Here is a 26,170-nt window from a genome sequence, read left to right as displayed (position 1 = left end):
TTCAGATCTTTTTATCTATGTAGATGGAAAGTTATAGACATTAAATTGTCAATTTGAGCGTTGAAAGAAAAAGACATAAAATCCAGAGTAAATGTCGGGCTAGCTTTGACTGATTTATGTTCTTCTTTCAAATATAGAGCAACATCAATGTCACATTCTCTTGTCTTATTTCCTCTATGTCTTTGGGTCGGAGTGGCAGATTCCTCCAGGTTCCCACAGTAGTCTGCCTTTCTTGGCTACCCTCTGGGAATCTCTTAATGAGCTCAACGTTTGTGTGTGTATGAACATGCGAGTGTGTGTGCCGACCCATGCATGTGTGTGTCCCTGTCACGATTGAACAATGAGGCATGCGGTCCTCGTAAGGGTGGCTTCATGTGCTGTGCTCGCATGGTGTGGAGGAGGGAGTGGTGGGTGCATGTCAGTGGAGCATGTGTGTATGTGTGTTTAGGTAAGTGTGTGTGTTGGACCAAAACCAGAAAATCTATTTTCTATTATAACAAAAAGTGTGTGTGTGTGTGTGTGTGTGTGTGTGTGTGTGTGCATGCATCTGACATGCTCCATTCAGCTTAGAGCTTGTGTAAATTAATGCTCAGTTATGGCATCCTATACTATCCTATATACTATAATATTAAGATAGACTGGAAGTCAGTTTCCCTTATAAGTCTATTTAATTCTCACTTGATTTATAACGTCAGTAAACATTTTCCTAAGGAGTTTATGGTTCAATCACTAGTTTCAAGTTTCTTCATTTTTATACATTTATTTATTTTTGTCAACTGTAATATTTCATTTAATATTTCTCAGTAGAAATTTGACCCTGGAACTAAAGTGAAGGAAACTGTCATTTCAAAGTGATACAGGGGGGGTTTGGATTAGTCTGCCTTAATGGAATTATGGACTAAAACACAATGTATTGTGACGATTGGCAAAGGTAAGACATAGTTCATGGGCATCGCTGTTTGTTTAGGTGTAGCCTGGTTGTAGGAAGATAAGAATCTGCGGAGTCGAAGCTTTCATATGCTATATAGCTTGTGCATGATGTAGCATGAGTTTCATCGCCAACTTTAGTGTTTCTGTCAAGTTTGTGTGTTTTTGCAACATGCTGCTTTAGTTGCTTGTGTTTTATTATTATTTAGGTGAAAATGGTTGACATGGGCATTTACCAGAACTTCTCCCTGTTAAGTACATGGCTGTATATACAAGTATTCACAGAGCGTGTTGTGTTGGATTGTACAAATCCACTTCCACTCATAGACAAGCACATACAAATTACCACACAAATTGGATTTTCGGGATTGGATGTTGCGAGGTTGAAAATTGACAATATTTCGATCTTTCTCTGCCATGAAGCTGAATCCGTTGTCATAGTGTAGCCTCAGAGTTTATGGAACCAAAATTATTTTCTGTGATATATTTTGCGTGTTCAGGTCATCAATTACAGGAATGCTGTTTGTCATTTACTCATTTATTTATTGATGTGGATCCTCATTAGCTGTATTTCACGAATTGATTTACTGTGAAATGTACCAGTTTCAATTATGTAATTGCATGTTTGTTTTGTGTGTGTGTTTGTTTTTGTGAAGGGGATTTCTGTGTGCATGTTTTTTCCGCATTTGTGTTCTGTGTCCATGCTTGTCTTTTGTCTGAGGCGCTTGTGGCAGATTAGCAGGAGGTAGGTGTATTAAGCTGGCTTGATACATGAGGCAAAGGGAGGATTATTATGACAAGCTTATCTGTCCGCTGATTCTCTGCCCTCCGCCGACACAGTTCTCTTGTGTACAACTTACGAACGTGAGCATGTGCACAAATTGTAGAATAAACACACGTCATATCTACATGGAGACTAAGAAGTTGTTTGTAAATCAGACAATAGCACACACACACAATACACTCAGGCTCTGCGACATGAATATATAACAGCAGAGCATCTAAAGCCATAACAGGCTATGTTGACATTAATTAGCATGTGTACTAAAAATACTCGATACGATGTATGAAGACACACACACACATTTTTGTACTTGAATTAAATAGATGTACACTCAGCCTACATCACTGCAGATCATGCTGTGCTCACATCTCTCTCCTTCACGGACACACACACAAACACACACACACACACACACACACACACACACACACACACACACACACACACACAATGTACATGCACAAACAAAATACGAAGCATACAAAATTCCGCAACGCTCCCCAACAGAGCTGATAAGACTTAATTGCCTCAGCTCCTTATTTTCAAGCACACAGCACAGTCATAAAATGTGAAATTTAATCCTTTACGGCCATTACAAGAATGCAAAACACTTTATTTAGTGTCTGAGCATTAAATACCGGAATAAAGCCCCGACACAGTAGGATCACACACACCAGCAGGATCTAAAAGGTGGTATTTTCACTTATTTTCTTTGGTCTAAATTGCTGTCTTGGGCGTCTGTTTATTTTAGAAATCGAAATCTATTACATTATAATTGGACAATTTTACTTTCCCCGTGATTTGCCTGTGAAAAAACAGAGTAGCGGTGTAGTTCAACATTCCAATTCAGTCTTTCTGTCATATGTGACAAAAAGGTCTGAAGGGAAGGAAAAGCCTGTCTGACCACTCACCGTCCACACTTTGAGGAACAGCATAGCAGGGAATAAAACGATTAATTGTGATGATGATACACGGATTCACATCCTATTCAAAGGCAGAGCCATGGAAAAGGAACCAAAGTTGATCAAAAGCCACGGTAAGCAAATTTGTAAGCTTCTTTATCTAAAAGCTTTGTTGAGGAGCAGCCACATGTTGAGAGTCAGAGCTTTTAGCGACACATGAACAGATGTCCGCCGTATGTTAATTTTAAACCCAATATTTGTTCATAGTTTATATCTAGGAAGTCAAAAACCTGAGGATAAAAAGTAGATAAATGTGGTGCATACTGGCCACATTGTCTTTTTCTTTTGTGCTGGATGAGACTGAGTTCAACGGCATGCTCCTACAGCACGGTCATCATCATCACGTCTAATCTGTGGGCATCAGGTGGCGGTGGACAGGCTGGGATGTTTGGTGTTGGCGTCAGCAGCATGAGGGGAAGGCAGCGCGCGGGTGTAACTAGGTTGATTAACTGCATGCTGACTAATGAATGTTCTCAAGATATGGGCAATAGAGGGCAATGGTAGCCTTACACATTAACCAGCAGTTTAGGGACTCCTTCGTTTTAAACACTGGGAGGAGAAAAGAATCTATGTACGAGGCAGAAGGTGACATTTTGTCATTAATTGATGAGTGTATTCAGAGTTGGAAGCCAAGTGCAGCAGCTGGATGCTTCAGACAGGGAGTATGTACGTACAGCCTGTAGCGTTTGGAAAGTACTTCTGTTGACTAAAAAAAAGGTACAAACTCAACAAAAAGGGCATATTATGTTGGTTAATAGCCATAATCTAAATCCATTGCTATTACAGCAGAGATGGTGGAAGTTGTTTTGATGGCAGCACAGTGCGGCTGTGGGTGGCTTGTATCAGCCTTTCCTTTCCAGCTTGACTTTTATTGCATATTCTCCTGTAATGGAGTAGTGCGCGGCCACTGGCACAAGAGGCTATGGCACTAAAAAATGTTCTTCTTGCACAATGAAAACCAAGAATTTTGGCCAAATATGATGAAAATCCAATGCAACTTTTACTAAGATATGTTGCTCCGCTTGTTTCAGCTACAGGGACGATAAGTGGCCCCTGCCTCCTTTTGACAGCTGTACTGATGGTCAAACTACCTCAGTGACAAGTAATGTTATTTAAATTATATCTATTTTTGTGTTTAAAGGAGCCCAAGGTTAAATTGTAGAGAGCCAAGCAAAGATAGATGGCCAGCCATTTTGCATGCCAGGCAGAATTAAGCTGAAGGTGAATGTGTGTGTGTGTGTGTGTGTGTGTGTGTGTGTGTGTGTGGGTGTGACCATTAAGGTTTTGTTCCATTGCAATTTTAAATTGTCTGTTTTACCTTGGCCAGTGTATCATCATAATTAATAAAGTGCTCACACTCTGCATAATTCAGCTGAGTGTGATACATATAAGTGAGTGTCTAACTGATATTGATGTCGTAATGGATAGTCTGGCCAACTTCTATATATCAATGAATGGGACTCTAGGTGTTTTACAGTAATGTAAGTGACAGGGGGGGGGGGGGGGGGGGGGGGTTGCACAATTACTTCTCGTTGGCATCCATCAGAAAGTTTTATTCATGAATGAGTTTTCGTTGTGTGCGTGTGGACTGGTATGTTTTGAAGATCAAGTTAAACATGTACAGTATTTACTTCGCCAGACACATTTTGAGTCTCTTACAATCTCATCTCTAAGGTACCTTTCTGTTTACACGTCTGCAGCATAGCATGTACGTGTAAGTGCATTTTGTGCATTTGTGTGTGTGTGTGTGTGTCCAGGGTTGTGTTTCTCATCCCTGCAGAAGAAATCGGCCTCAGAAATGTCAAATAGCCTCAAATGGCCCATTAATCCCTGTGTTCTATTGGTGGTGGTCTGCAGAAATATTTAGCATGTTACGTGACAGGAGAGACTGATGCTCTCTCTCTCTCTCTCTCTCTCTCTCTCTCTCTCTCTCTCTCTCTCTCTCCCTCTCACACACACTCACTGAGCTGACAAGGACACGTATTCAGACGAGTACTCAATCCCTACTCCTCTCTCTATTATCTAGCTCTCTCATTCTCTATAGCTGCAATGTTTTGTTTACTGTAAATGTATCTGGGGAGCCAGGACTTTATGAAGTTTGGTCCCCTGACGTATGGACTTCCAAAATCCCTTCCAAACCTGAAGGGGATCTGCTCAGTTGAGTTTATCCCCGTGGCTTTTCACTAGATGGAAATGTGCCACTGAGGGTCAAAACAGATTGTGCTTCTTTATCTCATACATCTCAAACAATGTCAAACATTTTCAATGGAGGGAATATACTGCGCTGCCCTTAATGGAAAGGGTTTTTCGTTGCAGTCCACATCTTAAGCCCTGAATGAGTATTGACATAATACAGTACAAGTGCTGAGCACCCTTTATTCATTCAGGTGCACTCAGGAGACAAAACAGATAAGTGATGTTGAAGTTCCACAGCCATTCCTGTCATATGTTCTGAAGGAAACGTCTCAATAAACGATTCAAGAGGTTAATTCATTAATTTTCCTCATTGTGTGCCGAACCGAATTCATGGCAAGTGTACAGTGAGCGTACAGAGGATGTTAATCGCCTGCAACTGACAGCAGCGCTCTTTTCTGTTCGCCTTTTACATCAGTTTTCCAGTACCCACTGTAGTCTGTGTTGACAGCAATATTTCTTCTACTGTACATCAGTTTGGTGAGAGCAGCTGAAATGTGTTGTTTATTTGGGCCCAAACTCTTTTCACTGCACAGTGACATAAAAACCTCTTTGTATAGTCCTGATAGGTCTTTAATGTTTTATAATTATACTATGACCGCCTGTGGAGGTTCTCACTCATCCAGGTCACCGTTATCCACGAGGGTGTTGAATCAGCAGCAACTGGACTTGGTTGTAGTTTCTTGAAGACGTTTCTCTTCTCATCCGAGGGGCTAAGTTGTGGTGAATCCCAGGAATCGAACCTCTGTGGAATGTGGGCGGACCGTTTGAACGGCCGTTGTTGAAACTCCTATAACTAGATATGAATCATAACTCGTCGGAGTCACCTTTGTCCACACTGGTGTTGTGGTCACAAGTAGTTAAGTTGTTTTTTTCAGGTCTCCTGGGAAGAGATGAGAGGACAGCATTGTAAGTCTCGGGCCTCCTCCTCTGTTGACAGATGGTTTCCCTATTACAATATATATTTTGTTAAATAGAGAGAAACCAGCTCTCACACTGCATATCATAGAGAAAAGTGCATCTTAAAATTTCTGCTGAGGAAAGCAAGTCGGGCATACAGGCAAATTTCCATTTAGTGCGAGAGCTAATGCTTCGGAAAAGTTTATGTCTTTCGTTACAACTTTTACTGCGTTTTTATGACAGATTATTTCTATTTTATTAGTTCAATTAAAATTCAATGCAAGTTAAACTGGCTTATAGGGACAATTAAAGATTGTTCCAGTTATATATTGTGGGCTTTAAAGAACGAGACTCAAACTCCTTGATACAGTGCAGTATGTTTGGCAATAATATAAATACTTCTTCATATCCCTTTTTAGCAAGCAGTGGAACTCTAAAAGAGATGCATCGCTCGCCAGTCCAAACTCTGACTGCTTATTTTCACTCACTTCACCTTCAGGCACTCCGAAAGAAAGCAGCCACTTACATTCACTTAGTGTGTATTAGATTTTACACTGTATTTCCTTATTCTTACATTCAAGGCCTCGGGCTGAAGGGATTTTTGACAAATTTCCCCTCTGAAGGGAATGAGTAATCATATCCGGCTGGTTTTCATTGTGTGCAGGCAAAGGGAGAAGATTGATATTTATTAGTGCCAGAGAGAGAGAGAGAGAGAGAGAGAGAGATTGACTGTCAGGCATATACACTAGAAACAGAACGAGGACTGAAGAAAGACAAGTAATGTCTGCGTGAGAGAAAGAGAGTGAAGGAGGGAGTGATAAATATAAATGAACTGCAAACTCAGAGTACGAGCATCGAGTATATCTACATTCGGCTGAGGTACACTGCTGATTCAGCTGGTGTGATCAAACACACTTTCTCTGTCTTTATCTCTTGTGTCTTTTCATCTCACGCTCTTCTTCTCTCTTTCCCTCCCTCGCCCTTTCTTCTTATTCTCTCTCCCCCTGTTTGTTTGTGGATGCAAAGCTTCGTATGGGAGATAAGACAGACAGCATCCTCCAGAATTTAGATTCATGTGCTGCAGGGCAAAAGTCCTCCGCAGCAACTCCAGAGGCCTTACGCACATATTCAGAGTCTGTGATCCAATCAGAGTCCAAGTTCATCCATCATCCAACTATCAATCCCAAACCGACTGTAAGAGATGTGAAAGTATACTGTGGGAGATAAAAATCTTTTTATTCAGCAGTATTTGACTTTTATTTGAGCTCTCAGTCTTTTCTCGCCTTAAAATAAAACTCTATTTTTCTTTTTGGCACGACTGGTCGAGAGAGAAAAATATCAACAACTGTTTGATCGATCGGCATGACATTGTGAACACGTTCATGGTTTCCAGAGGATGAACTCAAATGACTTTGGCGGATCCTCTGACTTTTCCTCTGAGTGAAATGTTTCAACTTCTAAATTAGCTTCAGCGTGGTTTCTTGAGAGTGAATCATGCTATGAAAAGTGTACATTTCAAATATTTCTGCAGATTCTTTTTAGCTCCATTTGAATATGTTAAGTCACCGACTATGTTGGCTTGTTCAAGCTGTTACAGTCATCTCTGTTTAAAGGTCGGCCTGTGCAGTACAAGCACAGCTGATGGGTAAAAGATCAACCGCCACTTTTTTGTGTGTTGTTATTATTATATACTGTAAATCACAGCAAAGCTGATGAGCATGTCATTCACTGTAGGAAGTTCACTTGAAAGATTTGGTGTCTGTGCTCTTCAGTGCGCCAATGACTTTTTATTTAGTGCCATCATCAGGTCAAACTTTCTGTTCATACCAGTTCACCACCGTTGGACTTTGACTTTTGTATTAATTAGCAAATATAAGCATCCTAATATGCTAAACAAAGATGGTGAAAATGGTAAACACTTCATGATGATGTTCTCAAGTAGAGCTGCTTAAACGACCGTAGACTCGTTGGTATAACTTCTGCACAGTGTGTCTCTTTCTGACTCGTCCGCCTTTCTCTGATCTGGCTTTTCCTTATTCTCACAACTTTTTCCAACATAATCTTCTCATCTCTACCTCTTCCCTCTTTTCCTTCTGCCCTCCCCTGTCCACCTCTTTCCTCACCTTTAGTCCCTTTATGTCTTTTCCTAACTGCTTATACTTTCTCTCTCTCTCTCACCGACTACATCTCACCTTCCTTTCCCCTCATTTTCTCCGTCCCCTCCCATTGTGACACTCCATCCTCGGTGCCTTTCATCCTTCCATCACTCTGTGCTCTGCCACCTCCTTCTTTCCTCTGTCCTCTAATCACCTCATGTTTTTTTTTTTTTTTTTTATTTCCCCGGCAGACAGCTCCTGTGCTGGACCATTTAGTCACAGGCTTTTAATTAGGAGAAAGCAGATTAAGGAGGCCACTCTCTATCCTGCTAATGGTGTGCACATAAACACACACACACACACACACACACACACACACACACACACACACACACACACACACACAGAGAGAGAGCCACCTATGCACATGCAGAATCATATAAGGTCCATATTATTTATTCAGAATTGCATGTGGATGTGTACAATCACATAGGTGAAGCATATGCTGGTACCCAACTAAAGTACATCAGTGTATTCGAAACATAAATTGTATTGTTTTGAAATATTAATTCACACACACACACACAGTGGCCCAGGGGAACTCACCATGTAACTATTCTTATGGGAAACATTGTTAGCTTGATTAATGTCAAGTAATTAATATTTAAGCTGCCTGTACCTTCCCTGTAAGTCATGTGTTGTTGATGTTGTTATTGTTATAGTTGGTGGTAGTGTGTGAGTTTTTTTAGGTGTTGGATTTAGGTGTCAATATATCTTTATCCCTTGTATATATAAATACAAACATTTTCTCTTCGTGAGCCATGTATTAGATTCAGAGTAACGGCAGGTCAGACCCATCAGCTCTCCGGGCACATCTGTTGAGTCATTTAGGGGCTTTAGAGGATTTATAACATAGTCCAAATGATCTGGTTTAAGCAGCGTGGTGACTTAGTTTGCCAGATTGACAAGCAGAATAACGGCAACATTGAATCCTGTCAGTGTGTCATTCTCATGTGAAGGCTTAAAGTAATCCTACTGGATCAGGTAAAAGGCGAGCAGTGAAAAGAAAGGATTATGATTCATAGAAAAATGGTCTTTAATTGGTGCATGGGAGGAACAAGGCCATTCACAGCTGTCATAATCTCCATATTTAGATTAAATTGAAGTGTGAATCGAGAGTGCTGTGAAATGCATGGCTTGTGATATTCAGTTCAGCTTTTAAAATATGAGAACGAGATAAATTACCGTTCTTCAGCCCCCCCCCAGAGATTCAGCATGCCACATAGAAGAAAGAAGGAAACATGAATAAAAATGCATTATTATAGATGTATACTTTCAAACAGATATGGCTGGTCAAATCCACATCCCCACCGTGCAGTCGCAAAACTCAAAATACATTGAATCCAGCTTGTAGAAAAGCAGATTATCACAGCTGACAAGAAAGTTCACTCTCTATTCAATCTAACCCACAGTTGCTGCAGATTGAAGGTAAAAACCTTATTTAGATCAGATGAATTGTGGGTTGCTTCTCTGCAACACCTGACAGAATATCAACGGAGCTCTCCAGGGTGGAAAACGGTTGTCCATGACCGTGTGTGTGTGTGTGTGTGTGTGTGTGTGTGTGTGTGTGCGTGTGTGTGTGTGTGAGAGAGCCTTTAGCATCCTGAGTTGATCATCAAACTTTTGTTATCGCCCAGTTTTCCAGCAGAGTCCATGTGTCTTATTGTTTGCTTGGGCCAAATTAAAATGCAGTAAGCACATTAAGTCGTTTCCCTGAGTGTATGTACTCGGTGCACACGTACGCACATTCAATTCCTGCACATGATTTGTGTGTGTTATTCCTTCTAATGGTGGTGTGAATAAACATGAATTTGTCCTCTCCTGTTTCTGCCCAGCAGGCAGCTCCTGTGGAACGCGACGTCAACAGCTGTTCTTTCTGCTACAAAACAACAAAGCCAGACGTGATCGTGCCACGCACGTTTTCGGGGAAAACATTTTTCGCTTGAATATAAAGTTGTGACTTTTCCGGGGTGTTTTTGAGACAATTACAAAACTTCTTAAAAAGTAGAAAATGTTGGGGCGAAGCGGGGGCATGGCGGCGTGCCAGTAGAATATGTGCGCGCTCTCGGCCTGAGATGTTTTCACGCTCGGACCTCCTCTCCTTATCTCGACTAACCAGTCGTCTCGAACGCTTACTTTTGCTCAAGTTTACTTGAGTTGCACTTTACACCTTTCTCAATTCAATCAGCTTCTCTAACCTTTCCTTCTGCTGCGTGCAAACGCCCACACGAGCACACAACACACCACCGAGTGCTACTGGTATCGGTGCTGCTGTTTATCACTGCACAGACTGTGAATCACACTGAGCGAGTGGTTGGCATTTTAACAATACAGACGTGACGTCGGTTTTGCTCATTACGTGATGACCTTGTTACAACAACCAAAAAAATTAGTCTTCTAATCTTTTAGCACTAAGCCGGCCATGATTCATGTTTCGCCAAATTTGAAACAGCTCTTGAACTTCAAGAAGTTAAAGAAGAAATCATATTTCGGTGTGTTGCTGATGACGTAGTTTGTGTCCTTCTCTGCAGCAACACATTGAAATCACTTTTCTCTCTCTGTTGATTTCCAGCTGAAGTAAAACCAAAACTATCTAAAGTAATTGCTAAGGGCTGTTCTTCCCTTGCATCTTCTTGGTTATAACCTAAAAGCCTGACACAGTGAACAGTATCACGGAGGAGCAGGCCACGCTGCACGTGTGTTCGAATTCTGTGAGCACAATTACCTGTCGGTGGCATAATTGTATGAATCTGCTGACAAAATAAACCACAAACAATTCAGTTTTGAGGGACACATTTTGTAATTTCAAGAGAACTTCAGTTACCCTGTTGCTACAGTTTGTGGTCCAACTTTCAGGAAAATACGTGTCAAGATGTTTCACATGCATGAAGAGAGTCACCTTCATTGATTTCTGCCACCGGTGAGACAGTGGAGGTTGATAACACATTAAAAATATATATATATATAATATGAATATGTCTATTTCTTCTATAGAAAACAGGTCTGAGATGCTAAGCAAAGAGCAGCAACAGCCCAGTAAGTGGTGCATCTCCTCACAAGCTCTGCTTTATCCAATGACTTCAACTTCAACCTTTTTGACATAGAACATCTGCTGAAATTCTCATCAAAGTTTTGGTCAGTCTGTTTCATTGTGTTTCTTATACTGCGTGTGTTCATTGTTGTGTAGTGGATAGCCAAGTAAGAGAAACGCAGACGAAGGTTAGTCAGAGAAGCTCATTGAGCTACAGTTCGATCCAAAGACGACACACTTGTGTCCAAATCCACTTTTGCTGTTTCACCAGTGGGGGTGAAGGTCGTGTGCCAGGTGCATCATTCCAAAAGAGTTGTACTTAGTCTGTATATTACAGTCTTGATTATGTGCCCTTAAGATGACCCACGGGCACTCGGATGGGAGCAAATGCATTCGCTGTTTAACAAACTCAGGCGCCGGACGGGGAAAATGACGACTGCATTGTTCTGAAAGTAGCAAAAGACACTTTGAGAAAGATACAGCCCTTCATCTGTGTCTTTCTATCAGCAATGACATAACCTTTATCAAGCATTTAGCTTCGGCCTCAGTCAGCCGGTCTGTCTCTGTCAACACACACACAAAGAGTCCAACACGGCAAACATTTAAATGTTACACTCTCAAGTTTCAACCTTGAGATGCGTCGTGCATTTTAAAGAAATGTTGTGAGGAGGTCATAGATATTCAAATACAAATGTCAACAATAATACCAAAAAATGCTACCGCACATGTTTACACATACAGTACGGCATGTACTATCTGTTGGCAAATACTAGCTAATGCCGTTTTGTTTTAAAGAAAAAAAAGTGAGAATGTGGAGATTCTTTGCCATCGTGTCTGTGAATGTCAATCTCCCTGGCTTCCATTCCTCAGGAAGGTCGCTGTTAACTTTGGAACATGCATACAGTCAAGGTTTTCTTTTAGGCTCCGTCAGACTGCAGACATTCTGTCATCAACCGCATTCTCGTGCGGTTACACAAGTCACAGTCGAGGAAAGTCACAGTTAGGAGCAGAGTTGGTGGGCCGAGTCTCACTTTGCTGAATCCCCTCTTGGGAATCTGTGATGATTGTCAGTTTGCGTGTGCATGTCTGGCTGTTCTGGCTTCATGTGTCTGCAGGCTCTGCTTTCAACCGTGACTGTGTCTACAGGCGTCTGTCTTACACATTTATCTTCACTGCAGCAGTCATCACTGTGAGACAACCCCGTGGATCGATAGTCGACGTGCCAATCAAACACACGCGCACAGATATACACATAGGTGCGCCTTCGCTTTGCCCTCTCACCACGTGATTTGAACGGCTGGGGGCAGAGCACTCGTCTGCTGATCTGGCTCATGCTAATTAGCTGCTTAGAAATAACTCTTCTGTTATCTCGTCCTGTAGTCATCATTCTTCAAGCCCAATAGCCAACATTAATCGGCGCACGTACATGTACATTATATATTCTGGATGGAGACAGTGTGTGTGTGCGTGTGTGTGTGTGTGTGTTAATTAGTGTTTATAGTGTTGCTCTCCAGCCAGTAAAACCGGAGCAGCAGTAAAACAACCTAATTGCCCTCGAAGCCCCGTGAGATAGAGGGACAGAAGGTAAGTGGGGATCCATCGAGTAAGTGATCGAGCGATGGAGGGCAGAATGAAGTAAACTGGGGCAGTTTGGACATGGACTGAGAATCATGGTGAATCATGAACACATTTTATTTTATTTTATTTTTTTAACGCACCAGAAGAAGAAAAAAAATAATGAGAAGAAACAAGGTAAAATTATACAGTAGTTCCATAAAGTATGCATCTCACATTATTTTAAATTGATCACACATTTGTCTGTCATTGTTCTGCACACTTTGAGAAGTGTTTTCTCTTATTTTGAGTAATAATATTCATGTTTGGTGAATCTGTGCGGGACAGTGACATGGTCACCTGACTCCTTGTTCTTAAAAGTCTGTGGTGTAGTAGTATTAGTACAGTTCTGCCCTAAAGGTTGTAAGGAGGACAGTTCTTGACTCTTACTGACTGGCGTAACTGAAAACACACGTCTTAGCTTAAACTTAACAGTCATTTGATAAACAGGATTTTGCTGTCTTCATGTAATTGACATGAAGAAAAATAAACAACACAAAGGCTAGAAGTATGAGTATGAGAAGCAAAACCTCCATGGCCCCAGAAGCACTGGATTACCCTGTGAAGGAAAAGCATTAGACGACTGTATGAAGAATTATGATGACATTTATTTTGCATTGAAATTCCTGTGATTGTGTGCAGTGTTTTTGATTTCCTCCCTTATGTGATCGTATTGTGTCACTGCAGTCTCCCTCAAAATGCCACTAATGCCTATTTATGTATGACAGAATGACCTAATTAATAGTCACAGGCAGTTTCACTGGCTTCATCGAGATCTGTAAGACAATGGCAGCCCCCCCCCCAGCTGAAAAATTCAGAAACAAGTGCATGAGTGGCCATCTGCGTGATAATGTGTTAAAGCATGAAGAAAAGCATATTCATGTATATGTTTGTGTGGTCACATATTATCATTTGCACCCCAGCGCAAATAAAGACAGATAATATGTCCATGCATGTGCGTGTATATGTTGCGGTACGAATCATATCTCATCTTGAATTTGTGTGTGTGTGTGTGTCAGTGAGTGTGCCCAGGCCTCGGAGGTTCCCCTTGTCATGCATTCAGAAATTTGCCCTGCAGCTGTTTCACTGAACAGCTGCTCACTCTCCTCAAAGGCTGTCTCCAGTCTTCTGCTCCCATTCCTCCCAGACCCATCCCTCTGTTTCTGTTTCCCTTTTTTCTCTCTTCATAACTCTTTTAGTGCCGCCCGTCGGTTCATGCTCTGCTGTTTCATTATGGAATCTACATGGACTTGCACCTGCACTTGCAACAACACCTCTCCGACCTCATTACACCATGCAAACCTTCACACAATCTCCAGACTCCCGTTACTCGTCTGTCCCCACGGAGAAATCAGCCAGTACGCAATGTTTTCCTTTCTTCATCTGTTCCCGCGTAGTGTATATAAAAAAAATCCAACTCCTTTTAGGAAGCCTCCAGGCCCAGTCTCAACACCAAAGACGTGTGGGTTAAGATTATATGACCAATGCACCGTACAGCTTGGACTCCAGTCAGAAATCGGATGCCTTTTGGACACAACTTGAAAATGTTCAAAAAGACTTGGACTTTGACTTGAACTTAAATGACTCGCGACCTGACCTAGGCCATAGCTTTTACACATATTTAGAATTTAGAATCCCATCGTCGCATCGGTGAAGCAATGGTAGTGACCCAACTTCCATACTCCTTTGTTGTCCACAGATGTACATTTCAACAGTCGTGAAAGTGAATTGATACTTACCATGTGACTGTTTGCTCGGCCCCTGCATCCCTACGCCTGTCACACGGTAGTAACCAAAGTCAGGTCTCGGACTTCTAGCCGATGTCAGTGGATTTTTTCAGGTCACATGACACTAGTTCCATCAGCTTTAGTTTACTAACGTGAGCTACTGTATTAAGATGTTGAACCTGATTGCACAGCGATAAAAAACAAAATGTCAACCAAAGTCTTGCTTTCACCATGATATTCTCTCCGTGAAAAAAGGACAACTCCATTTACCACTTGAGGTCATTTTTTTTCAAATTGTGATCTTGACGGTTTATTTTCTGCTTTAGACAGTAGCCAGGCTGCTGGCTTTGAGTTAGCCATGACGCTTATGCTGCTGCTAGTTAACGCTATAGGAGCCAGAAAACAAAGTACAGAAGAAGCGTCATATTGTTTTGTAAATGCTCTGTTATCTCTCCAAAGTGGTGGGGACAACTTTGTTAGGAGCCGGCTCCGCGTCCTTACCTGATTAAAAAAAAAAAAAATTCAACGATCCATTAAAAATCCATCCATCTTTCGATTTGGTCTCTCTTTAATTCTTTATCTCTGTCACTCCTCTCTTCCCCCCCTTGTCTCTTCACTCCCCCCACCTCCCTGGCCTTCACTTTTCAATTAGAGGAGGAATGGAAGTGAAACATGGCAATGAGGCATTTTTCTATTTTGTGCTGGCCTGAACAGGAGCAGGCTATTGAATACTGGATGAGAGCAGAGAATAAAGAGGAGAAAGTGGGCAAACTGGTGGCTGCTGTGTGATGGAGAGGACATGCTCGTCCCTCCCGTGGAACAGAAACACACCGTTGCTCATTCTCCGCCCGTTCCTCCAGTTTCCATCACGTCCAACACTACTCTCTGCCTCTCATCATTGCTGCAGCCCTCTTAGATCTGCTTTACCTGTCTGTCTCTGATCTCACCCAAACTCTTTTCCTATCTACCCCTCGACCCCCCCCCCCCCCGGACCCCCCTCTTTAGATTTTTAATGAGTCTATATTTAGCCTCGCTGGATAGGAGGAATGTTTCCGAGGCATTCTACCCTGAACTGCATTTCTCCTGTCACCTTGGACATTTTTACCGTCTTCCACATGCAGCTTATTCCCAAGTATCTCATCTTTATCTTGTATCACTCTCTCTATCTGTCTTTCTTCCCTTCCAAGACATTCATAATGACATATTAGATGCATTAGTAGAGGGAGTCAGGGCCAAATGCGCCCGTATCAAAATAATAACCTGTTTTTTCCATTAAGGAACCTCTCTTCCTGCTCTCATATTTCTTGTTTCTCTCAAATGTTTGGTGTGTGTCTGTGTGTGTGTGTGTGTGTGTGTGTGTGTGTGTGTGCGCGTGCATGTGTGCGTGTGCGTGCGTGTGTATTATCTGCCTGCATAAAGTGCCAGCATCAATATTTTAAATGTCCAGCAGAGATTTCACCATTCCTTTAAAAAAAAAAAAGGGGTTGAGAAGAGCTGTTCTTCTGCAGCAAGTTTTAAAGCACCTCCTCAGCTTAAGTGTCCTCGAGCAAAACTTTCTGGCAGTGGTCCAACTTTACATCGGCTGACCATACCCAATTCGGAGAGTATGCCATGCATTAAATAGAATTCCTCTGGCCCTTATCGTCGCGATTACAAGTGTGATTTCTGTATGTGACATATAGCAGTCTGATTTCTTTTTCTTTCTACTCTCTCCCCCTGTTTTTTGGACGGATCATAAAAGAAATATGAATATCTGTGACTGAGTGATGAAGTTCCACTATTGGTTTGCCAGCCAAGTGATAAAGTTTCCCAATAGGCCATTGCTCTTTTAAAAAGACTTGGCATGAACAGGTCTGTTCTTTCTTTATGGCATCAGGGGAGAGTTTACAGGCGGGGTTGCCAACTCATTGTCAACATTTGCCTTTATATTTACTGACTTTTCCAACGTATTGTCTTTAATTTATGTGTCGTGGTGAGATGCTAATATTGGTGTGTTGTTGTGTTTTTTCAACTCGGGTTGGCACTTGATTATATTTTGGGTGTTGGGAATATTTTCAGGACAACTGGGCTCATAAAATGCAGATATCAAAGGGCAGTTTATCTTACAAACAATAACCCCTTGGACTTTCCTCACAAAGTCTGCGTTGACCCCTGACAAAGAGTCACAGCCCTATTACGGAAACTGTTGCCACTTACGGTGGGAAGGTCCGTCTGGCACACACACACACACACACACACACACACACACACACACACACATACATACAAATCAGTGTTGGGTGGACACTGAAGTGAAATACAATAGCAGGAAACACACACACACACACAGAACTGTGGAAAAAGAATGGGTTATGATGCATAAATGCTCGAGAGAGAACAAATGTGCTGAGGTAGGGGAAGACAAAAATTACAGTACATGGAGACACGTGTGCACACACACACACACACACACACACACAGAGAGCGAGAGAGAGAGAGAGAGAGAGAGAGAGAGCTGTTCTCCAGTGTAGGTGGGGGATCAGTGCTGTGCCATTAAACTTTAAGGAGAGGTTGCTGTCAGGGAACTGTTATTTTGTCACCTTTTTATACATGAACATGTCCTCTTCACGTCTGACTATGATCTCTGTCCTCCACAACCTATCCTCTTCACTCCTTACTTTTCCTTTTTTCCTTTTTTTACTTCTTCTGTCCCCTTTGGAGCACTTTTGCCTCCCTGACTGCCTTTGGATGTCTGGTCCTGACAACAGGAGGGCTGACCTGTGAGCCCTGTCAGAAAAGACTGTTATATTTATCTATTTGTATTTTATATATTTGATGTTATCTTTATCAATAACTCTCCGTTTAGCCTTTTTGTTCGTTCCCCTCTATCCATATTTAATGTAGAGTTTCCACCTTTTTTTCGCATTTCTTATCCATATTCTCTTCTACCTAACACATTTTTTTGTGATTCGTGGCGGTGCCTCTTTGATGGTGTCTATTTCTCGTATCTTTCTCATCTTCAAACCTGCTTTATGATGTCTTCAGCTACAGAGATTATAAAAAAAGAAACAATAGATGTGGGACATGTTGTATGTTAAAAGCCAGTATCACACCCACAAATCAGTCATAATAGATCAGTACTCAGACAGGGTTTCATATTACCACTCTTAAATGAAAAAATATTAATTTCTCCAAACGTGAGCAAAAATACCTTGCGAGTTTTCTGACCAATAGCAGTTTAGCTACTAGTTACCTTCCTATGGTTATCTGAATCTAATCTCCCATATAATCTAATAACATTCATTTTTATACAGCCTAATGCTTCATTTCTGTCATATGTTGAGTCATTGTGCTTAGATAGTTGAAAGGTTGTCAGGAGTCATCCAGGGTCTGACCTACTGGCTGTAGCACATGATCCGTGTGTGTGTGTGTGTGTGTGTGTGTGTGTCAGGAAACGGGGAAACTCCAGGAAATTCCTCGGGGCATGGGAGAGAGCAGCCACAGGAAGGTGAACATACGACCAAAACATTCAAATGAACGAATGCCTGCACACTTGCACATTAAAACACAAATCAAGGTATATATGAAGATTCATAACTTGTTGGTTTTCAACAGGAACACTTTCATGATCAGTGTTTTAATGTGCTGCGGCAGAGCACGGCACAAACACTGTTTTCAGTTGTTTTTTTTCTGTCAGTAATTGTCAAATATGTTGGCGTTGAAATTGACATTTTTTATTCATCAACAAATCCATAAAGAAATCTCTGAAACACTAAAGAGACAGACTGATGCGGTGAATGTTAGCGAAAAATCAATACAACCCTTTTCTATGCCCTTCCTTAACCGACAGACACAAGCACACATCCATCGATTCTACAGAAAGCCACATATAACAACGCACCAATGAATCTGCCATTCCATGACCTTGATCTGAATGATAATGTCTTCACGTTCTGTGGTCAAATGTTCTCCGGCAGGGCCGTGATCTCATGAAGATGAAATGACCGCACTGACAGCTGTAACAAGAACCATGCTGCAGCAACGAGGGAGAGAATGATGCTTCGGTGAAGTATGAAGGTGGGTTAGAGGGGGGGGGGGGCGGCTGCTGAATTTACCTGCTGACTGCAAGCGAGGGAGAATACTGATGAGGCTGACAAATGGCGTGTGAGAAGGAGAGGGAGGAAGAGAGATACAGGGAGCCAGGAGTAGATGACAAGGAAGCAGGGGGAGGTAATGGTGGTGGTAACAGGGAGATAAATGGAACGAGAACGTTAATAACAAGCATTGTGGAGCCTCAGTGCTGAGTGGAGAGAATAGTCGAAGAGAGGAGAAGAGGAAAATGGCTTTTTAGACTGACCTCCCATAAAAAACCACCCCCATGTCAGCTTATTACGTTTTATTGTAAGGCGCTCTCGATCGGTCACGTGAGACGGCGTCGGCCTTTTCTTAGAAAATACACGCTCACATTCAAGTGGTGGAGCCCTCTAGTGGCCGTGGTAGTGATGACATGACATGGAAGAAGTCAGGTGACGACGTTGTGGAGCCACTAAGTCAGCGTAGGCAGTACGTTGGAGTAGATGGATGGATGTGTCAACAAAAGATCAGTCTTCGGGAGGCCGCTGTTTGTTTCTCGCTTCAAACTGACATGTCATGATTCTTTCTTTCGACCCACCAGGGTCCAGAGGCTCTGGAATTCCTTTGCGGGAGGACACTCTAAATGTACTTTTTATTTACAAAGTGTAAATTGTGTTTAGGAGTTGAAGGAATTGCCCACCAAATATATGTATTTACTGGTTTCACCAAATTGCTCAGAACAAACTTTGGGTCTGGGAAAAGAGCAGGAGATGAAAGTGGCAGTGAAGTGAGTGTAAGTGCATGATGATTGGGCCAAGAGTAGATGGGAGCAGAGGAGAGAAGATGAGAAAGATATTCCCAAACCTACTCCAGCTGTCACAAACTCTTGACAGCACGAGTGAAGGGTGTGTGAGAACTAGAAACACAGGGGCATGGGATAGACAGCCGCAGGCACATTAAAGCAGAATATGATGCATTCAACATTGGATGGCACACATACTGTATGTTAGCTCTCTTTCAACCTCCTCTGAGTGGGAAACGGAAGAAAAATGTGGCTAAGAGGAACGGGAGATGCTGGCACAGAGGGAGGCAATTAGTGGGAGAAGGAAAAGAAAATGTGAGAGTGAAACATCCAAAGTGGCAGAGAATATTTTTGAAGGAATTAATAAAGTAGGTAGGTCATGGATCAAACAGTAAGGAAGAAACAAATGAAAAGTCTGTACACATTGACTTATGGGGAATGGGCGATATGAAGTAGAAAAAATGCACTCTAGTTTAACAGCACGGCAAATGCTGCTCTGGACATTTTCCAAAACCCTTTTTCTGCCAGCGCCCTGGTAAAATGTTCCCGGAAAATGTCCCGGTGAGCCCATGAGAGAACGCAGCAGGAAGATCTCCGGAAAATTCACAGCGAGCGTGTGGGAGCGTGTTGATGACTCGGACAATCTCCTGAGGCGTTCATCATATGTGAAAGGCCAACTTGTCCGAAAACCGCTTACTACTGATGGGTTACCAGATCAATACAACCCCTTGTCTATACTCATATACGTATATATATGATCATAGTGTGTACTGATATAATCTGAAACTTTATGAGCTGGAGAATTGTTTAGTGATTATAGTGGGTTTTGAATGTGTGTGTGTGTGTGTGTGTGTGTGTGTGTGTGTGTGTGTATCTTTCACACTGCTATATGGCCATCATTCTGTAATCCTTGAGCCCCCTCAGGGTTAGAGAGAGAGAGAGAGAGAGAGAGAGAAGGAGAGAGAGAGAGAGAGAGAGAGAGTGATGGAGTGACATAAAAGGAGCTTTTAAAAAGAGTGGAAGAAGGGACAGGACTATTATGAGGATGAGAGAGAGAGACTGACATTTAAGGTGAAAGAGGGAAGGATGAGGGAGATGCCCTGTACACACCTAGAAATAAAGAAAACCAAAAGAAGAATTAAATTATTCTAACAGATTTTTTATTTTTTACAGTAGGCCAAGTTAAATAATTAATTACATTACATTAATTAAGCTGACGCTTCTGTCCAAAGCGACATACAATAAGTGTATACAACCATGAAGATATTACCCGAAATGTGCGAGAATCATGTGGGCACATTAAACAATATCACGCAGGCAAAATGCTTCAAGTGCTCCATTTTAGAATTATTTTTATATACATATATATTTTTGTCATTATTTTGGAACTTTCTATTTCTGTTTTAATGATTCATTTATCGTGCTCTCGTTTTTATTCATGCCGTCATTAGCATGAATGAATATTCCAGAAACAAGAATGTTTGCAGCTCGCTGGCCTCACTAATGAATAGCGAAGTGTGAATAAAGTGGATAAAGTCACTGGCTAATATTCAACATAACAAAGGCCAAGGCGTAATCATGCATTTTCACAGCTATTATTATGTGTTTGACATGGGGTAATGCTATGTTAAATAGGGGGTCAAGTTACAAATACCAGATTCAAATGGCTGGAGAGATTAAGTTTGCAAATAATATCGCTGACATTACATATGCAAATTTTTTACTGTGCAGTGATATTCATTTAATTAAATTCTATGCTGAGAAGGAAGACATGATCACCAAGGTCCGCTGCTGCGGAGAGCTGTGACATTAAGCATACAACTATCCTCGCAATCACACAGATAAGACCAGACGAATAATAAAGACATTTTGCTGTGGCCAAAAAGAAGAGAAAATGAACTTCGCCACGATCAAAGGGAAAGTTACAAACTAGTGGCAGAGGCGCCTAAAGAAAAGGAGAGATAAATGAAAATATGAGCAATGGAGGAGATTAATAAAAAAATGCTCAAGTTCGAGGTTGTTGGAGGATAAACTAAAAGGTATATGTCTCATCACAGTATGAAGAACATGGTATGAATTAAATAGTTTTGAAAAGTTGAATATTTGAAGGCCGCAGAGAAACAACAAGTATAAACTTTTAAAGATGACTTATCGTTAAGTGAAGAATTATTTCACTGATAGAAATGAAAACAGACGGTTAAGTTTTAGTAATAGATTGATGCTGACAGGTTGCTCTTTGTAACTGATAAGATGTAACAGATGCAATAGCCATTGAGGCCATTCTTCAAAATAAAGTCATCAGCCGCCGTGGTGGGGGAGACAGGCCATTTGATGTGATCGCCATTTAACAGCTGAAGCGCATTAAAATGTCCGGGGTGTATTTTCCTGGAGGCTAACAACACATTTGTCTGCCGCAGTTGTGAAACAATCCGTAGTGTTGCATAGTAAACTACCTGGTTCTCCCCCACAAAGGCGAGGCAGACCGAAGCCACTGGGTACAATATCAGCACGGTCTGTTTTTTTCCCCTGCCGGTTACCACGCGAACAGTGCAAATAACATTTTCGATTTAATTTCATGCCTGCAGTGTGACGGGCATGATTAATCTGGTCCTAACAGACCGTTTTACTAAGAGTCCAAACACTCGATGTCGCTGAAAAACCAGTCATTAATGAGGGGCCTTGATCTTCTGCAGGTCCTCGGGAGGCTGCTCAAACATCTGCTGTGCTGATACATTTATTCATTCGTTCTTCCGACACACTCAAACATCTGTGTGGGCATGTGCCCACTTCATCAGCCAAATCAGATACCCGCTCTCTTTCACTCTCTAATATCCAGACTGGATTTCTCTGATCGCCCACTTTACATGAACTCTCTAAAGATCTGATCATCAGTCATTACTCCAGTGCACTGTGCCAGTCGGCGTCATCTGAGTCGCTGCATATGGTCAGCAACATGGACAGTGACCAACCACCTCTGAAACCTACAGTGATCAGGATGAACTTTTTACATCGTTTTTGATACATGGTACATTCATAACCCTTACGCCTTTGCATCACAGTCAACTCCACTCAACTGTCGTATGAAACAACAAAGGTGATGAATGCATTTGCGAATGAAATATGTTGAGGAAAAGAGAATAATACAGAAGATATGTTCCGATACTAATAATAGTATCAGAACTGCCTCCGATACTGACGAAATTGGCGGGTCAGGCATCTTCGAGGATGCAAATCTATGTACCGATTATGTCTGTGGAATAATTCTACCCAGGTAAAACTGCCAAGGTCTTTTAATTGAAATCACTTCTTCTCTGCTCGAAAACAGCCGTCGCACTTTATTGCCACTGGCAAGGACTGTTTTTAGAGCGGCGAGGAAGAAGAAGTTATTTCCAGTAGTGTAGCGTTGAACTAGATGATAAAAGAAGTTCTTTTCGGCATTCATTCTCCGTATGTTTCTGATTTTCCAAGGGTTTAACCTGAGCCAGGCCGTACAACAGTCATCGCTTCCATACAGGGTTAGTAGCATACAGCTGTTAATAATACTTTATACGAGTAATTTTTTTTAAATGCACAGGAAATCGGATTGGTACTCATATATACAGTATATGCGTGCGTGCATGCAATACCGGGCTGCTTGGAAAGAGATCTTCACCCGGGGCTGTCTGTCTGCTGTGTGCAGCGAAGAGCTCCGGAAGCTCAATGACATTTTTTGCCATGTCAACTGCTAACAGCTATGTACTGTACTGTGGGGTCCGGTGGGGGATTCTACTAGCCACCTTCTTGTTGATACACAGCTCGGGGGCTGCCAGTATTATCACACACACACACCTGCACACATGTCTTGAAGGACCAACACAGCTGCCAACGCTTACAAACCGGAAGATGCTGTACTGTACACACCCACACCTAAACCTCTGAACACACATACGCACACAAAAAAAACCCACGCACAGGACACACACACAGACACTGACACGGCCCCTCTGCCGTCTCTTTGGGTGCTGCCACCACTATTGAAGTCTCCCTCTTTGTGAGTGGAACCCGGTTTCCTCCCACTAAATAGTGCTGCGGTCTGTTTGAAGCCCAGGCTGAAGTCAGATTAATCATTTTTTCACCTTCTCGCTATCTTCGTCTCCGTCTGAGGCAGCGATCGCCCTGACACACTGAACCGGGGGTTGTACTGCCACTGCAACATTTCCAAACTGCTTCTCAGTGGTTGGGGAACATAGACGGCACTCCTTGTCGGGAGTGCTACGGTCTGCAATGCAGCATTCTGGAAAGTTTAACCCATTCCTGTTTACACTCGTGTTTTACAGCGTAACAATCATTTGTATGTTGCTGGATTTCCAAAAAATAGAGTGCAAGAATCTTGTGCCAAACAATTTAACTGCTCAGTTAGACCTTTCAGGCGTCTCCTAACTCCTCTGTGTTTCTCCCCCCCATGCCTCTTGTCCTCATGTGCCTCCTGCGCTGCGAGGTGAAAATCGAATGAGACTCAATAAGCCCAGTGGGAATCCTATCAGAGGTACTAAGGTCTTAGCAGTTATTAATTAGCTGAGATATTTATATTGGCATAAGCCATGTGGAGGTATAAACCTGACTATTGATGCATGTAGATAGAGATATATATACACCAACAAACGTGTACACACACACGCACACACACACAATAAGCACACAGCTAAGACAGGAAAACAATCTTATTTGTTTTTTTTCTTATCTTCTGCAATACAACATTGACAGACCCAGAGAAAATTAAGTGGGTCGTGAGTGGGAAAGAAAGGCAAGACAAATGAAACAGCTTAAAAAAGGAAGGATTATGTGGCTTGGTTTTAGATATTGTCCTTGAATATCTTGGTTTTAGGCTCTGAAAAAGTTGTTTTGCCTTCTCCTTCCTAGAGGACGACAATTGTTGGTCAGCTCGGCCTTGAAACAGCTACAATAAATCCTCACGAAGCTTTACATAAAGTAAAAAGAAAGAAAAAATCGACTGAAACTTCTCAAACCGGCACTCCAACCACTACAGGACTAAAAAGCAGGGAAAGAGAGGTCGTCCACAAACCGGAAGGTCTGTCATTCCCCCAGTGAGCACGCCGAAGTGTACTTGGGCAAGACACATTGGCAAATTGCAATTTATGGCAGTACAGTATATGAATGTGACAGAAAAAGTGCAGTATATAGCAGCGCTGTATACTGAATGGTCGACAAGCTCTGTATAATTGCAGTCAATTTACCATTTATTTGTCCAAGTTTCGTTTTACGGGAAATTTGACCTCTGCGTGTGATCCATCTGTCAATAGATGGACACCCACTCACTGGGAGCAGCGGCCCGCCAACTTGCAGCTCCTGGGAGCGGTTGGGGCTAAGTGAGGGCACTTCAGCCATGGACATCGAGGGAGGTGAGGAGTCTGCTTCATGGCTGTCTATAGCAGCTGGCTTTTTCTACTTTAGAATTAGCAGTGATTGAGAATCAGTGAGCCTCATCTACGATCATTAAATTACTACCAAATCCAACCGGCATGTGCAGAGCTAAGAGGATGTGCCAACCTTCGTTTACAAGATTGTAAAAGAATATTTTCCAGAGGTGTTTGAAGGCGAAGAAAATTCACTCAACACAGAGCAATGCAATATTTAATGAAAGAGATTTTTTGATGGAGTCAAATACAGGATCAAAGCTTTGAGCTGGAACGAGATACCTTCATTGGGGCCAACAAGAAGAACAACAACAATTCAAATAGACACAGAAAAGGCAATAACTTGTGGCAGGGAACTGAGATCCGCATGTGTAGAAAGCAGGGAGAACAGCCAACATGTCTTTTTCGATCAAAAGTCCGGGGGGGGTTTCAAAGTCCAACACTGTTTGCCAGGGGGTGGGGTTGGGTGGCAGCAATGGATTCATTAAGTCATTAAGTTGCACAATGGACTACAAGTTTTTAGTATAACAGTACTTTACAGCGCAACTGCTGTTTCGGAAAAGTGATTTCTGGGTTAAACTAGACGTGGTATCGGATTGGTACACAGATTTGCATATTCGCAGATGTCCGACCTGGAGTCATTTCAGATACTTGTATCGGGGTCTGAACATCTCTAATTTAAACAGTTGTGAAAAGAAAAGATGAAGATTTTAACAAATTTAACTATGTAAAGCACCGAGTGTATTATACAAAGATAATTCATCGGATACATTTTCTGTTGGTTTGTTTGATTGATGACATTATTTTTTGCAGTAAGCTCAAAAGTTGCTGCCAATTGCACAACAATACCAATGTCAGTGCCATGTTGAGTCTCTCTCAGCTAAAAGGGCAAAAAAGCCTGAGACAGAAGACTAAATCAGCACCATAATTACGTTCCTAATTTACAATCTTTAATCGACATGTTGTTGGAACAAACTCAAGCAAACAGTGCACATTTGTACATAGCTGTAAAAGCTATAAAAGAAGAATATGCATGTTGTGAAGTGTTGCAAAACACTATAGCACCATATGCTTCTACAGTGTACTTAACACACGCACACACACCACACACACACACACACACACACACACACACACACACACACTAACATATCATGCTGGGTCGATTTGCGTTGTGGATGAATAGTCATTGGTGTGAAGCAGCTGTATCGACTAGCACACCAGTTTTTATTGATAAGGCCATAAAAGCCGAGGCATCTTAGTATTAATAACTCACCACAAAGCTCTCCTACGTATATAACACAGATATCATTAACTGTGGCACTGCTGTCACACTGGTAATGGCTATAATCAAGCTCCCTGCAGCCGTGTGTGTGTGTGTTGAGTGTGTGTATGTGTGTGTGTGCATGTGTTCATCGCTGATGAAGGAGTGTGTAGCAGACCTTTGAGCCTTGTTTTGACAGAGAATGGATAAAGCAGGGCTGCATGCATGACAGGAAAGGCTAATTTCTTCTGATATGACAGTGGCTGAGTATAATTCTACATTACAGCTTGTAGGGTCTCATTATATTGTTTTTTTTTACTACAGGGCCGAACAGAAAGGGGTC

At 42.0% G+C, this 26,170-nt stretch overlaps 1 long non-coding RNA gene across 2 annotated transcripts; it reads left to right on the top strand.

Moving 5' to 3' along the window:
* Positions 1-17,731: 17,731 nt before the first annotated feature.
* LOC124850792 lies at positions 17,732-24,964 on the top strand. Of its 2 annotated transcripts, none has more exons than XR_007031707.1 (3): positions 17,732-17,781; positions 18,251-18,350; positions 24,450-24,964. It is a non-coding gene; the product is annotated as an uncharacterized LOC124850792 (long non-coding RNA). The 2 variants fall into 2 exon arrangements; XR_007031706.1 differs by lacking the exons at positions 17,732-17,781; positions 18,251-18,350 and adding exons at positions 23,448-23,674; positions 24,049-24,217.
* The last annotated feature ends 1,206 nt before the right edge of the window (positions 24,965-26,170 follow it).

This window comes from Scophthalmus maximus, chromosome 11 (assembly GCF_022379125.1).
Source record: "Scophthalmus maximus strain ysfricsl-2021 chromosome 11, ASM2237912v1, whole genome shotgun sequence".
Taxonomy (NCBI): domain Eukaryota; kingdom Metazoa; phylum Chordata; class Actinopteri; order Pleuronectiformes; family Scophthalmidae; genus Scophthalmus; species Scophthalmus maximus.
The sequence above is the reverse complement of the archived record's forward strand: the minus strand, read 5'-3'. Positions and strand labels throughout refer to the sequence as shown.